General features: G+C 45.9%; 1 long non-coding RNA gene across 2 annotated transcripts; it reads right to left on the bottom strand.

Annotated features, from left to right (window-relative positions):
* Positions 1-1003: 1003 nt before the first annotated feature.
* LOC121093369 lies at positions 1004-15034 on the bottom strand. Of its 2 annotated transcripts, XR_005829559.1 has the most exons (4): positions 14684-15034; positions 4469-4627; positions 2982-3118; positions 1004-2073 (listed from the first exon to the last, which is right to left on the bottom strand). It is a non-coding gene; the product is annotated as an uncharacterized LOC121093369 (long non-coding RNA). The 2 variants fall into 2 exon arrangements; XR_005829558.1 differs by lacking the exon at positions 2982-3118.
* Between the last annotated feature and the right edge of the window lie 186 nt (positions 15035-15220).

The raw sequence follows: 15220 nt of genomic DNA, 5'->3' as shown, positions 1-15220 counted from the left end.
GCGATGGCCATAGCGGGGGAGAAGCAGCGTCCCTCGCAGAGCCTCGCCTGGGAGGCAGCCAGGCACAGCCGGGTGAAGCCGGCCCCGCCAGCTCCGGCTGCACACACAATAAACCACAGCACGCTCTGGTTGCTGGGGCTGGGGAAGAAGGCTGGGCTAGGAAAGAAAGAAAGTGGAGAGAATAACAGATAGATATCAATATTACGAAAGTCTCTGAAATAAAAAAAAAAAACTTAAAAAAAAAAAAAATTGCTCCCAGATTTCTCTCCGCAAAAATCCTGGAATTAAATCTTTGGCTTAGTAAACTGTTTCTTTTAGCAAAGCAAATTTAAAAATGCCACAGTGATGAACAATGCAGTAAAAAAAGCCATCATATTATTCTTGAATGAGGTTTAATAAAAATCAAATAAAAGCAATTATCTGAATTTTCAAGAGGATCACCTCTTCCTTCCCTGAGGTACGGAAGGGAATGAATTCAGGAAATCATTAGAATCAGAAACTGGCACTGCACAACAGAGCCAGTGTTTGCTGTACAAAGACAAACAGAAATCTCCTCCCAGGCTACCAGGCTCCTCGCTAAAGCTGTTGGAGTGGAAATTCCACCTATAGGTGAAGAAGGGTAATTAAAGAGGCACAAGAATTTCTTTGTAGTAGGGCTGGCTTTTCTACTTCAGAGCAGGCTTTGGCTTTTCAAGTATTCATATTCTTCACTCGCACAGAAAGCAATGGACCGTACCGCAGTATTCCGAGCTGCCCGCAGAGCTCTGTGAGCAGGTACCTGGGAATTAGTACCCGTTAACGCGCCCCGTGCAGCGCTGCCTGCCCTCGCTTCCTCCCCTTGAATCCAGGGGACCCGATTTAACGTTTCCCTCTGCCTCCTGCAGCCCTTCAGGCTGATGGAGAGGAGACGCTTTTCAGCTGGAAAACGGGCTTCCAGTGAAATCCCAGTCTTTTGTGAGACTGTGTTGATTTCAATGGCATTTTCAAAGGCAGAGAGCAGAAATTGATCATACCAACAGTCTTGTTTATTTTGACAAGAGGCAAACATTTGGGCTGACTCACTTCAATTGTTTTTGTTTCCAATGTTATGGGATACAAAGTATCACAATGTTGCTATTACTGTTTAATATTTTGATGACGGGCATGGTTTTTCAAATTTTCACTAGAAATCTGCAACGTGCCAACTTTTTTTCTTCAGCTGCTGAACGACAGCAAATTCTGAAGTAGAAATCTTACCATCAAACTAAAATGTATAGCTCAGTTAGACATATACTGCTTGGCAGTCGGACTCGGAGCAGCTCCGCTGACTGCAGGGGAGCAGCTGTAGCTTGCAACGCTGTTCCAGGCGAGCAGCGGTGTGTCCTGTGTTATTGAGCACTGGTAGATGGTAACAAACCGCTGATGGGGCAGGTCTTACTCCGCCGGACTGATATTCATAAGTGCCCTGACCTCTGCGGTGGGAGGATGGCTGAAGTCGGATGCCACGTTTTCACCGTGAATGTCTCACGGCTTTGCCGTACTCTTCGTCGAATCATTTAGGGCTTGATTTAGCACCCTGGCTCCAGCTGGGGAAGAGGTGATTTTCTTCTTTTTCTTCCTCTAGCCAGCGAGGGTGAAACCACGACATTCAGTCTTGCAGAACTGGGTCCTTACACATCTCATATAACATTGTCACTTCTTCTAGGAGCCTAAATCTTGCTCTGAAGACAACCTCTCCATGGCTGATCTTTGGCACCCCAAAAATTAGCGGAGCAGACACGGATTTAAAACGTACCAACCATTTTTACTTTATTTCAGTCAAAACAATTCAAAAAGAAAAACATAATGATGAAAAAATAAGTCCCAAGGAGGTAGGCAGACGGGGAGTGAAGAGCCTCTGATCCTAATCTTGCAACAAATCATACGTAAGTGGTGCCTCAGGGAAGTCATTGGGCTGCAGGAGTTTCCCTGTTGAGCATTTTGTAGAATTTGGGCTTTAACTTCATGTCACAAAAGCGGGGAAGAAACACTGAAATGGAGGGAGGTTTGACTCTGCTCCCATTGATGCCCTGTGGGATTCATTGTTCAGATTCCCTGAAAAAAAGAAAAAAAAAAAAAAAGCAACAGCCTTCTTGTTACATGTGTTTTATAATACTTGGAATATAAGTACTGTCGGGCCAGACTGCCAGGTTTTTTGGCATACTTTTTCCCCAGAGAAATAGCTAAGTTCTTCAGTAGTCTCAACAGCAAAAAGACTGAGAAATGCAGGCTCTTGGCTCTTCAAATTAAAACAGGAAAAATAATCTCACTACAGGTGTCTAAATATTACATGAAATACATGAATTCAGCTCTGGCAAGATGTGTCTTCCACATACCTATAAAATAGCAGAAAAGATTGTTCATCTTTTTTACAGGATCAGTGTCACTTCTCCCTACCCTTTCCTCCAGGTCAATTCAAAACCAGATGGGAGGGACATTTATTATCAGGCTAAGGGAATTTTTTTATCACTTTTTTGCTTTTCCCCATCTCCGTCACCCAAGGGGCCCATTGTTCCGCTTGTCTCTTCCCCACTCTGTAGGGCCAGAACAAGGCCCTCTTCAGCCCCCGAGGACTGATCCTAAAATATCCTACAAGGAGGCAGCTCCGAGGAGAGGATGGGCTACAGCAGCACAGATTGCCCCTAGCTGGGATGTGAAAATGATAGAGCAGTGCAGGCAGCATGAGAATTCGCACTTCCTCCTCACTAAGATTTCTTCTAGCAAAACTGCCTCGTGATTTCAGGACTTTGATGACAGTACCTGGTACTCCACTGACCTAATCTTCAAGCCTTACCAAGCCAGCGTAGGACACAATGTTGGAGGTGTCACTCTGCACTCTCCATCACATGAGATTATGGAGTTTGGACAGGAAAAGTTTTAGTTGCTAGCTTCCATCTACAAGTTTCATTCAGTATTTAAACAAAACCCTATAGTAGCAGTCATTCAACATATGCTATACGCACTTCCAGATGGGTTTGGGAATTTTCCAGGTTTTTAGATGCGAAGTCTATGCAGTAATAAGCAATCTTAAAGGCACTTCTACATATTGGGACTATTTCGGCCCTTGCCCATCAGATAGGGTCTAACCACTGCATGCCAGCTGCCAAAAGAAAAGAAAAAATTCCGCAGAGGATATATGGAAAAGTAGCATTCATAACAAGAATTTCATCAGACATCAAGAAGCCATTAATTCCAGTCAAACTTGCTGCATGAGCCCCTGTTTAAAACAAAACACTGGCAAAAAATGCAGAATCGCTAACAATAACAGCAAATCAAATGGCTGCTGCTTCAGCACGTATACTGGAAAAGACGTATGTATAGAGCTTAAATAAAATAAAGCCCCACAGCTAAAGAAATGGCATAAATGATTACTTTTCTGCTTTTAAGTTTTCGAGGGCAAGGGAAAGTGGAACAAGTGTAATTCCGCTTGGAACGATAGCATTATTCTTTTTCTTTAAAAGAACAAGCACAGCAAACAACTTTGCACACTTCCCTTCGCAGCCATGTGTTGTGATACAGCAACTAGGAAATAACTGCCCGGCTGTGGGCCACGCTGGGGCTGAATGTGTGGGGCTGTGCCTGCTCCGCAAAGAGAAAAACTCCACAGACAGTTTGGAGCAGGCTAGTAAGGATGACAGGCTCAGGTGGTCTAAGTTCCATTTAAATGGTGATGACTCAACACAGGGATTTAAAATATGCAGACAGTGTTGCCGACTTGTTGGAACAAGGCACTTGACAATGCAGTTTCCCTGTCAGGAACAGGTTCAGGTACAGTTTCTGGCCATGCCTCTGCCACTGATTCTTGAGTAAATCACGATGCCTAGATTTGCAAGAATATCTGCTGCTGCTGGGTGTTTGGGTTGCAAACTTCCAGTAAAGAGCACCTGCACTGCGGGCGGACTTGAGTCAGCTACAGTTCGTATATTCCAACAGTCCCAACCAAATAACCTGCTGTGTCAGCATTCCTCTTGCTAGGCTCTCAGAACAACCACTTCATTTCACAACCACCACCTGTGATGTATGTTGATATGCATATATTTGTATTTACTTAGACCTACCTGTATTTAACAACATTTATTCATGTTTTTCAGGCAGGCCAAAAGAATGGCACAGATCTTTAATTTCTAAATAAACTGTTCACTAACTGCAGATATTTTCATGTCCAAGCTATCACTGAGCCACTGTGGATGTGACTTTTGGACGAGTTAACAGCACAACTCTTCTCGCTAAGGGATGTGAATGTCGGCTCTACCAGCAAACTGCTCTTGCTAATCTGATTAACCAAAACTCTTTTCTTAAATTAGGTGCTGACCAGAGAGATGCCTTTGGTGCTTGCACTGGAGCAGTAAAGGGAGAGCGGGACTAGCACTATAATATCCACATTGCCGCCTTCTATTGGTCTTCTAGGCGACTGTGGTCATTTCACCATTCAATAATACAGTTTTCCCACCTGTGAAATGGAGATGCTGGCACCGACCTTGCTGGTATAAAGATCTTTGAAGCATACTGGAAAAGCAACAGTGACATTCAGGCACTATGAAGAGAACAGCTGTGCTTGCACCAGGCCCGGTATCACCAACATTGCTGCTCACAACTGGCCTATGAGATACTAAAAGGACATATATGAGTAATATTAGTAGATATCTTAAATGCCTTCAATTCACTAGTCCTTTAAAAAAAACCCTAGGGCCCAGACAAATTCCTTTATTCTCCTTGTGACCTGTAAATCTTCCCCAAATGGAGGTATTAGGTTTTTCCTGCCTGTGCAGATGTATTTGGGCAGCAAGTGGAGGAGCATCAGGTCCAAGGGACCTTACCAGATTGCAGGGTTACTCAGCTTGAGTAGCCCTGCTGCTGGAAACAAGTGTTTATCATACAAGTTGCTGCTAGACATAAACATCCGAAAGACCTTTGGTCCTGTGCTAACACAAGTTAAAGTTCTAACTTAGCCTCACAATGCTGCTGTACAACAAAGCCAAGCTGAAACAAATTCCTGACAGACGCAGAGAAAATGTGCTCCAGCTGTAACCCAGCTCACCTTCCTTCCATTCAGGCCCACAAACCCCAGAAATGATGGTTTTAGACACCCACCATCCATTCTCTGAAGAACAGATGAATTTACTGAGAAATTAAAGGAAATTAATACAACAGATCTTACAATCAGTCTTAGCAATACTACTCTTTTCTCAGAAAGATTGCATTTGTGTGAAATCTTCCACTCCTACAAGATTCTCAATTAATTAAAATACAGGTTGCTGCAAACTGAAAATTTTAAAATGACACCTTACCATCTTTAATCCCTATCAAGCATGAGTATAGGCATTCTTATTAGCATAGGAAATAAAACCCTTGAAAGTATGTCTATTGTTAGAAGTAGAAAATAGTCTCTGTCCCAGGCAGCTTCTCGTTTGATCGAATGCCACCAATTAAAAGCTGCTTTTAAAATACTTTTGCACTAGATTTGAACAATTTTTATCCCATAGCTACATTTTTTTAACTTTAGCTTTAAAATGGAAAAAGTGTCTTCAAAGCCATGTTTTTTTTTTTTTAAAAAAAGCACCTGAATCATATGAAACGTGTTTAGTGCATCAGGAAAAATATGCTATTTCAATGCAACCGTAGTTCTAGTGCTTTCTTTCCCTTATGTTCTAAGTAAGTGCAGAAACATTTACGAGTCCTACTCTCAGAAGCAGTGGTTTGGACATTTGGCAGGAAGAAGGGGTTGTTGGGTTTAGGTTATTTTAGTTTAGGTTGTTTTTTTGTTTTGTTTTTAAGACAGAAAACAATCGGGAGATTGCACATTCAAAAATCAGTTTAAAAAATACAAACAAACAAAAATTGAGATCCTGACAACTCCCTCAGCCCAGGAAGTATTAAAAAGGACTAATTATTGCCCCAGCTGTGGCTGAGTAGCCGATTTGAAACAGCTGCAATAAAACCCCTCCTGAAATTAGCAGCTGGGTAAACTGCACCGAGCCTTAGGGAAGGGTTTGGGAGCTTGTAGCACAGCTCTTAAGTGCCTCAAGGTTGCAGGACATGGGTTTGTGTTTTCTGTTATCCCGGAGCAGCCTGTCTTCAGTCCTACAAGTAAGAAGCACAGCTGTTGGCGTGCTGGGTGTAGTAAAGGTAGGTGCTATGAGCATAAAGTTTTTTGACTCATGTATATAGGTTTAAATAAGTAGCGATGTGTGGTTGTAAGTCCTACATTCTCAAAGCTTTGTTGCAGTTCCTGAGCAATCTCTCTTTTGTATCTTGGTTCAAGCTATTAGGTCTTGGTAGCTTAAAACTCTTGCACTGACTATCTGTTGAAATATCTGTAAGTCAAGATGGGTAGCTGTGTACAAGCTGCGTACAAGCAGGTGGGACTGCGGTGTCATGGGGACCAACAAGCACACCTGAAATCAAACAGCGGGTGGTGGCATAAAGATTATTTCTGCAAGGAGGACATCAGGTTGATGCTTTCCAAGTGGTTTCAGTCTTATGAATGCGATCTCTTTTCAGTGACTAAAAAACCAGTGCTTGACTTAAGCGATTGAGATCTCAAACAATGTATTTTGGAACTGAAAGCTTTTCAGCATGAAATGCATAGTAGTGCTCTGAATTCACAGTACCTTATGTTATGTTGCTGTGCTTCTCGAACAGCCCCTTGTGCTGTTGGCATAAGGATAACAGGATTGTCCTAGGGAGCTGCTCGGGTTTGCTTTCGGAGGCGATTAGAAGCAGCTAATCAGTTGGACAGTGCGTGTCACCATGTGCTGCCTTGGTACGAGGAGATATACGCTGCACGTTCTTAAACCTGTCTTTCCTTCATATGCCTGAAGTTGTTCAGGAGCAGTTAATTCCTCAAGACCCTAAAGGTCCGTGGAGCAGAGCAGCGAAGGTGAGCAGCTGTGCCTTGGGCTGCGGCACCGGTGGCTGCTGCCTGGCGTGCTGGGCAAGGGCTGGCAGGGAGGTCCGCGTGCTGCCCCAAGGAGACCTGCCAGCTTGCCTCTGAAGATCTTGAGGGTGGGGGGAATGACCGGAGTCTTAGGGGAGGGCAGCAAAGGGGGGAACCCCACCCCCGAGACAAAAGCAACCTGAACCCCCATGTACAAGTCCTCTGAGAAGGCAGCACACCGTGCTGGGAGACCCATCCAAATCCGAGCAGTGCCAGGGTTCAGAGAGTGAATCCTGATGCATTCGGGGGAGTCTGATAAGGCCTCTGGGAGGGGGAGAAAACTGGTACTATTTTGCAAGTGATCACCATAATGGCAAGAAGAGAGCACAAATTCATTTCTTCTCCTGTCTTTCACTGGCTACATGGGAAAAGCTGGGACATTAAGTGGAGAAAGTGGGGGAATATTTGATCTTTAGCTTTAACCTGCCATGAAAAACTCAATGGGTTTTGGGGTTTTTCTAGATTATTTTTTTGGGGGGGTCTGGTAAGAGATTCTGAAAGAAACTGTACCCAGGCATGACAGCTGTGTTTGGATTAGTGTACTCTATCCATTTATTTATGTAAAAATCTCTGCATTTTATTTAAGAAGCATGTTCTCCTGAGCTTCCTCCTCCTCCCCTTTCCCGCTAGGTTACACAACTGACACTTTTGCCATGACAAATCCATGAGTGTCTTAAAAATTTACCATGAAAACCCTGGAGCTTTAATTATTGTGCATTTACATAATTAGTGCAAATACATGCAATTACCATGTGTACCTACACAATTACCAGCTACAATGATGTACTAACAATCCTTATTAAACTTCAGTGGGGGAGGGATGTGCTGATTGTATGCACGAGCAACATCTGTAGTTTCATCTTCCTTTTTCTTGCACTTACTTGAAATAGCCGTGAGTATTTGGGGATGGAGGGGGGGGTTAACATGCTGAAAGCAGTGACATACTGAAAGTAGGTCAATAAGCTGTCCAAATTGGAGTTCTAGTGAGATGAAAACTCAAGATGGATATTCCCAGCAATGTTTCCAGGATGCAGTGGCTCCTGCAGTTAACACAATACCGTTAATTCTTGATTACCCACGGGTTAACTATCCAAATTGTGAGGCAACTGTGCTGCATCAGTATCTACATCCTCTATCACATCTGTACTTCACCTGAATAGAATTCCCAAATTTCTGTCACATCTGCATTCTTCCTCCGGTTACAAGCGTCTGCCCAACTGGAGTCCTCCTGACATGCCCCTTGGCTGCCGTGTTTATCTGGATGTCTACTACTGGGGATAGCCAAGCATTTCCAAATCACTTAATTCAAAGATGAACTGAGATAAATAATGCAATTACAACAGGGGGTGGGTGGGTGGTGTAAGTTTCAGCTTGTGAATGCTCTCTTTTGCAAAATATATGCTTCCTTTCTTATCGTGTTTAATGTAAAAATCCCAAGCATTAGGAAGCCTCCTCATTCAGTAGTTCTCCAGGGCTCTTCTGTTCTCTAGGAATTTCAGTGGCCTTCTACTTCTCTTGGCTTGCAGACAATAAAATACAGCAAATGATGCATTAGGGACCACACCTCTTCCTGTTGTCTTCAGTTTTGCACTTATTCTCCTATTCAGCTGTAAGGAATTTGTTGCCTGTGGTGCTTTTGCGAGAGAGCCTTATTACGAAATTCTTCGCTGCTCCCTCTGCCCTGCATAGTCCCCCAGAATAGGACGCAAAATTGACTGCTGGTTTGGTGGTTGGGTTTTCTTGGTGGGGTATTTTTGTTTTGTTTTCTTTCCTACACTTCACGGTTCAAGCCTTGATGGTCTTTTGTGCCACTTGCACATACGCCTGTGGAATGTGCAGCCACACTGAAGAGCCTGGGTTTTGTTTTTTTTTACCTCTTAGAGAGTAGAAACCCATACTGTTTGTTAAAGCAGTGAAAAATCGAGAGGCTAATTGTTGCTGCTAAATGCAATAAAGTAATACTTTGGGCTCTCAGGCATGTTTTATGACCAATATGGCAATTACTGAATAAAATCCCATGCCCCGGAATGTTTATTTGTGTAAACAACTTATGGTTATTTATTCATATTTTATGAAAATATATTTTTTTTTCCAAAATTGTGTTAGCCATCCCTTGTGGTACAAAATACAGTTGGTTAGGAAAAAAAATAATACATTAAGCTGCATGCTAAATGGGAGGACCCACTGAGAATCTAGTCCTAAGTGTGTTTAAGGCTACATTTTATTTAGTGTGATTAGCTGTGTTACGAAGCATTATAATGTCCTGGCAAGCTCTGTCTGATACAAAGCAGTCCTCGCTGTCCTTTACAATAACATCTTATTTTACTGTTGTTTGCTCTCCTTTCACGTTCTTGGGCTGGATAGTTTAGACTAAAATCTCTCACAGAAACTCAGACCAGAGTTCAGCCTAAGAGTTCTCCACTTGGTGCTGGTGTTATTTGTCATCTCTGTCTCCTAACTGGGTCAGATAAGAGCTGAAGTCATGGGGAGAAACAGAAGTAGGGCTCTGACTTCACCATTCATGCCCTACACATGGCTGCATTTGTTTTTCTTTAAATCTCATTACCTTTCTCCATTAAAATTCAGTGAGGCTAAAAGAAGGCCTGCTTACTGTCAAAGGCTGGCTGTAGGTAGTCAAATGCTAGGAAGACAGAGTAGGATTTTCTGTACCATCTGTGAAACAGGAATTCACACCGTGGATGTCTCTGCTAACATATCAAGTGAAACGCTCTCAAGGTAAAGTGCATGTCTGGTTTTATGTAAGGTTACCCAATTGCATTATTTGGAGCAGACTAAAAATAAGGTCCTGATGTTTGCGGTCATTCAAAATCCTTGGGTGTTTTTGGTTTGGTGGGGTTTTTTTGTGGTTTTGTGTTTTGGTTTTTTTTTTTTTTTTTTGGGGGGGGGGGGGGGGCCGGGGCAGGGTGCGGGTAGGAACATGATGTTGCACATCGCAAAGTTGGAAGATGGCCAGAGTGCTAATTTTATTCTGCCCGAGTACATCCTCCCGACTTTAACGTCGGATAACATTTTGTTTTCTTTTTCACTTTTTTTCCTCCTGAAACTCTATGCTGCAGCTAGAAAAAAGTTTAACAACAGAAGTGACTAAAGTCCCTATTGACAAATCTCAGTTGCAATGTTTGGAAGTTATTTGCTTTATGGGCAAGGTTTGCACGAGTCAAGCGACTTCACCCCAGACAAAATTTTGAACGGAGGTTTCTTAAAGTTGAGACATGCTTGGTTCTTGAATTTGGACTTTGATTTGGGTCTGACAGGGCAGTGACTTTATCTTCTTTAGAAGGAAAGGTTGTATGCACTGGGCTGACTAATGTTTATGTCTCCATAAAAGTATACTTTCAGCACTATATAAATAGAATGTTTACAATGCTGTGTTTCCTCGGCTCGCATATGTTAAGTTCCTTTTCGGTATAAGCACACAGCATGCCTTCTTTTCCTATCCTTCCAGCTCTTCTTTGTTTTTGTTTTTAAGATGTATCCTTGACCCTTGAAGGCATACATCCTGGATTTCAGCGCTATCTTCCTACATCGTATTTTTAAAGGCTTTATTCTCTTTGCCAAACGAACTAAATTGCCTTGCGCGAAGGCTGGGTACAATGCTGTCAACGGCAGCTCCGCTCCTTCTCAGAGCATACCCCATGATTAACTGAGACAGGGGTGCAGAGTTGCTCAGCACTTAATTGGGTCTTGTGTTTGCAAGACCAGGGACTTGCTGTATGTATATTTTGCCTTACTGTGGCACCCCAAAGAGCCCCTAGAAGAGTCTTAGACTTCTGAGTATATGGAACAGTTTGCAAAAGACTGGCTTAAGTAGCGGCTTGGTTCAGAAAGAATGACTGTAAAAGGATGTACGAGTGTAAATTCCCGTAAAAGATGAGGTGTGTTTCCTTAGTGACTAAAATATGCCTTTGTGATGCTTCTTTCTTTCCCTGTTGCACTGAAGCTCCTCTGGAGGAATCCAGTCCCTAAATTCACTCACAAGTGACTATGTGACTTAAGCAGTGTATGTTGATGAAGACGAAAGACAGATCAAATTTAAGACAACATGCAAATGTTTTTAGGCCTCAAAAGGAAGGGCGGGAGGGGTGGGAGGAGGGGGAGAAGAAGCCCAAACCTCCAGCCACTTCCCTCTTAATGTCTCATAATTGTTTTCAATTTGTTTTTCTCAGTAAAATTGTTTACTTTTTCCTCTAGGACTCCAGTTGCATAACTGCAAATTTCCTTAATGTCTTTGCATAGCAATTTCATCTCTAATTTAAGAATCCAAATAAACCCTGTTTTCTTTCCCATACTATTAAGGAAAAGACAAAAATGGACAGAGTTGTCAATAAACTGTACCAGTTTCTCACTGCGTAGTGAGATGTGTACAACCTGACTTCAGCCTCACTTAAACTTAATCTCACTTTCCCACGGGTCTAACTTAACTCCATCCAGTAGTACTACTCCAGGCATCCTACACTGTTGCGAAGTTGGAGAAAGGCTTGTTCTCCCTCATTTTGAGGCTGCATTAGCTAAACTTCAGCGCAACTAGTGACAGGAGTAAGCATTTGCACGGGATAAGCCTGTGGGTTATGACAGAAGAGTAGATGGGAGATCTGTGATGGGTGAGCGGTTCTGTGAGGGCCCAGAAGAACCTTCAGGATGTGTGTATCTGGGGAGCACCAGGTGCGGTGGTGCCACATGCATGACTGTGACATGAGTACTGCAAACAGCTATAAGTAAAGCAATGCTGATGGCAGACACTATTAGTAAGTCTGTGCTGATTGCGGGCAGTCTTTTGTGCGTGTTGTACGCCTGCAGGCCCTCTTGAGCTTGTCGGAGTCTGCTCTTAAACTAGGCAGCTTAGTCACTAACGGCTGTAGCATCTAATAGCTCAGCGCGGACTTGCGATGTAAGCACTTAGTCCTTTTGGTCTTCACGGTCTGCGCTGAACCCAGCGCTGCAAAAAGCTTCCCTGATAGCAGTTACCTGATAAAACTTTTATACGAGTAACCCGGGGTACGTCTAGCTGCAATGCCTATGTGCCACCTCAATCAATTCCACTTTCATCACGGTGCAGTATGAATCATGATAGCAGCAAAACCTAATTTGAACCACAGCTGAAGAGGGTTAGTGGGAGGTGATATTCTGGTTTAACATACAATCCTCTGGAGAAAAGAGTTCAGATCTGTCTTAGGTTATATAACAGAAATGAGGCTAGCAGATTTGGTCTAATCCCTTGTGGACAGGCCCACCACAGAGCGTGGAATAATGTGGATAACTGTCTGTCCGCCTGCTCGCTGACGGCCTCGCTACCGCAGCAGCAGAACGCTGCTAAGCCGGGACCCGAGACTGTGCTGAAGCTTGTGCAGCTTCTGGTTTAGGGCTGGTTACAACTCCCCAACTCCACATCGTCAGGAGCACTCGTTTGCAAAGCACAGCCCGGTCTCTTACACACAGAAAGGGATTTCCCGTTGCAAATGCTGCTTTTGCTTTGCTCTGATGCTGCAAGGGACTTGGAAAATTAGGATGATTAGTCTAATTAAGCACTTCCTTTGTGGGGGTGTTCTTGCCATACATCTAAACTCCTAAGCCCCCCTCCCCCCCCCCCTTTTTTTTTTTGGTCATTCTGAGTGGCCAGTCCACCTTTCATGCCCCAGCACGCAACTGGCAGTAAACTGGAGAAACTATAAAAGCGATTTATTCTTTGTCATGGATTAGCCCAGTCCCTGGTTGACAGTGAGGCCATCACCAGGGCTTGGAGGCACCTTTCTGACTTCATGAATCCTATCGGCACGGTCAGAAAGCGAAGGCCCTCCTAATTTTTAGGGTGTTTAGCTGAATTTACGAACAGCCTGATAAATATACTAGATATAAACCAACTGCTGCATCCACTTTTGGGCCAAAACTTAGCGGGTGCCGAATGCAGCCTGTGCAGGAAACTGGGAATGTCTCCTGCGGCCGAGAGTGTGAAGGGCTCTATACGGACAGGCGGAGCAGTTGGGACCTGGCTGTCACACCCGTTAGCACTTGCTGTCACTGCAAGCACCGTCTGATCTCTAATGACTGTGAGTGGCCATGGCTGTTGCCGTTGCACATCCCCCGTGGACTCCGGCCCCTTTGGTGCCCCGGCACAGCCTGTGGCAAACCCCGGGTTAGGAGGGACGGGGCTCGGAGGGCACAATGGCACCTGCTGAAGCCCTGAACTTCGTCCCTGCAAGCCCTTTATTTTCCTAGCCTTGTGCTGATCAGGCAGCTTAGTTCCTGAAAGATGGCAGGGTGATGCAGCCAGTAAATCCTACACGATGGGGTGACGTGGAAAGTATCCTGCAGGAAAAACTACAAAAAGCTTGGAAAAGTGAATGTGTTATTATCAATCTGTTTTCTGCCTGGATGGCATCAGTGGAAGTTGTACGTAAACACAGCGGACAGGCTATGCCCTCGTAACTGCTTTTCTGCACAGATACGTGTAATTGCCTGATTCTGTATTTCTGTGAGATAGTTTGAAGCCACAAAATATCAAACCCACTGCTTGCCTTTGCCTATGCCCAAGACAGAAGTTTTGACCCTTTACCAAGCTGACGCCTTTTTAAAAAAAAGGTATTAATTGCGAATTAATGTAGTACTGCAAATTAATTTACCATTAAGGTATGATGCACTGACGTTTGTGTCATTATCAGGAAATGACTACATTGCTACAGTGCCATTGCTGGTCACTTACAGGGCCAGGTTTATTTAGTCCTTGCTTTGGTAATTGGTATCCAAGGCTGTGCAGGAGCCGGGGGGGGGGGGGGGGGGGGATAGTGGGCCTGATCAGGGATCGAGTGGCCGTTTTAATCCGTGGACGGCAGGGCTGGGGGGGTCGCCGTCGGAGGGGCTGAAGGTGGCATCGTGCCCGGGGGTCCTCACCCCGGGGGAGGCGCTGCTCGGGAATGACACCCCCCCCGCCCCCAAGGGCTGGCACCTTGCAAGAAGACCCTCCCAGGGCGGGTAACGGGGCCGCACCTGCCTTAGGCCGCGTCGCCCCGGCTGCAGCCCCCGCCCGCTGCCCGCGCCCCTCGCCGCCGCTGCGCCGGCGCTCCCCGCGCTGCCAACCGCCGCCCCGGGGAAACGGACACCCGCAGGCCCGAGCGCTGCCGCCGCGTCCCCGGGCGGTGTGTGTGTGTGCGGGGGGGGCGCCGGGCCGTGCGCCTTTAAGGGGCGGCGGGCGCGGGGCGGGCCGGCTGGCAGCGGCATTGTTCCCTGACGTCACTGGCAGCCTGTGCGGCGGCGGCGGCGGCTCCTCTCAAACTTGTCTTTGTTATTCGGCGCTCCCCGGCTGACACCGCGGCCGCACGCAAAACGCGGAGCCGGACCGCGCCGGAGCGGCGGGACCCGCCGTCGGCCGCCTGCCCCCCGCGGGGGCGCTGCCCGCCCGTGGCTCCCCCCGCCGCGCTCGGCGGGCGCCGGCCCCCCCGCACCCCGGGACGCGAGCGGGGGGCGGCTGGGGGCGGGGCGAGCTGTGTGTGTTTATTTATTTTTTTTTAATTTTATTTTTCATGGCGCAAACAAGCGGCGGGGTGGTGGTGGTGGTGGTGGTGGTGCAGCCCCGTGCAAACCAGTACGGAAACCAGCGTTGGGGGAACGGGGGAGCCCCGCGGGGTTACCGGCGGGGAGAGCCACGTTAACGCACGGCGCCGGCTGCACGCATGTTAAAAAAAAAAAAAAAAAAAAAAAAAAAAAATTCCTCACCCCGCCTTCCCCAAAGATCCGACATCCCTTTAAAGTCCCGATCGTTTCTCCTCCTCCGACAAGACGAATGTGACCAGTGAAGGGCTGCACGGTGCTGTTTAAATTGCTTATCTTAATTGCATAATCTAACAAGCCCCGTTGGAGCAGGGATGAATATATTAGGCTTATTAACAACTCATCATAAAATATTGATTGTCCTGGAAGTGTTTTATCAAGGGGAAGAGAAGTCGAGGGAGATGTTTTTTTAGCAGATTGGTGCTCGCCAGACAAGGACGGGTTCTTATTTTCTCCCTGGAAATCAGGCTGGATTTCCGGGGGGTGTGGGGGGGGAAAGAAAATAATAATAATAATTAAAAAAAACAACAACAACAAACACCAGCACAAAAAACACGCCCTATTGTTAGCGCCGCGGGTGCGCTCGGGGCGGCGGGGGGGGTCCGGTCCCGGCCGCCCTCCCCCCCCCCCCCCCCGTCGCTGTGGCCGCCCCCCCGGCCCGCCCCGCCGATGTCCCCGGCAGAGCCTCGCTGGCGGGCGAGG

The sequence above is a fragment of the Falco naumanni genome, chromosome 9 (assembly GCF_017639655.2).
Source record: "Falco naumanni isolate bFalNau1 chromosome 9, bFalNau1.pat, whole genome shotgun sequence".
Lineage (NCBI taxonomy): Eukaryota > Metazoa > Chordata > Aves > Falconiformes > Falconidae > Falco > Falco naumanni.
This window is presented reverse-complemented; position numbering and strand designations above follow the sequence as displayed.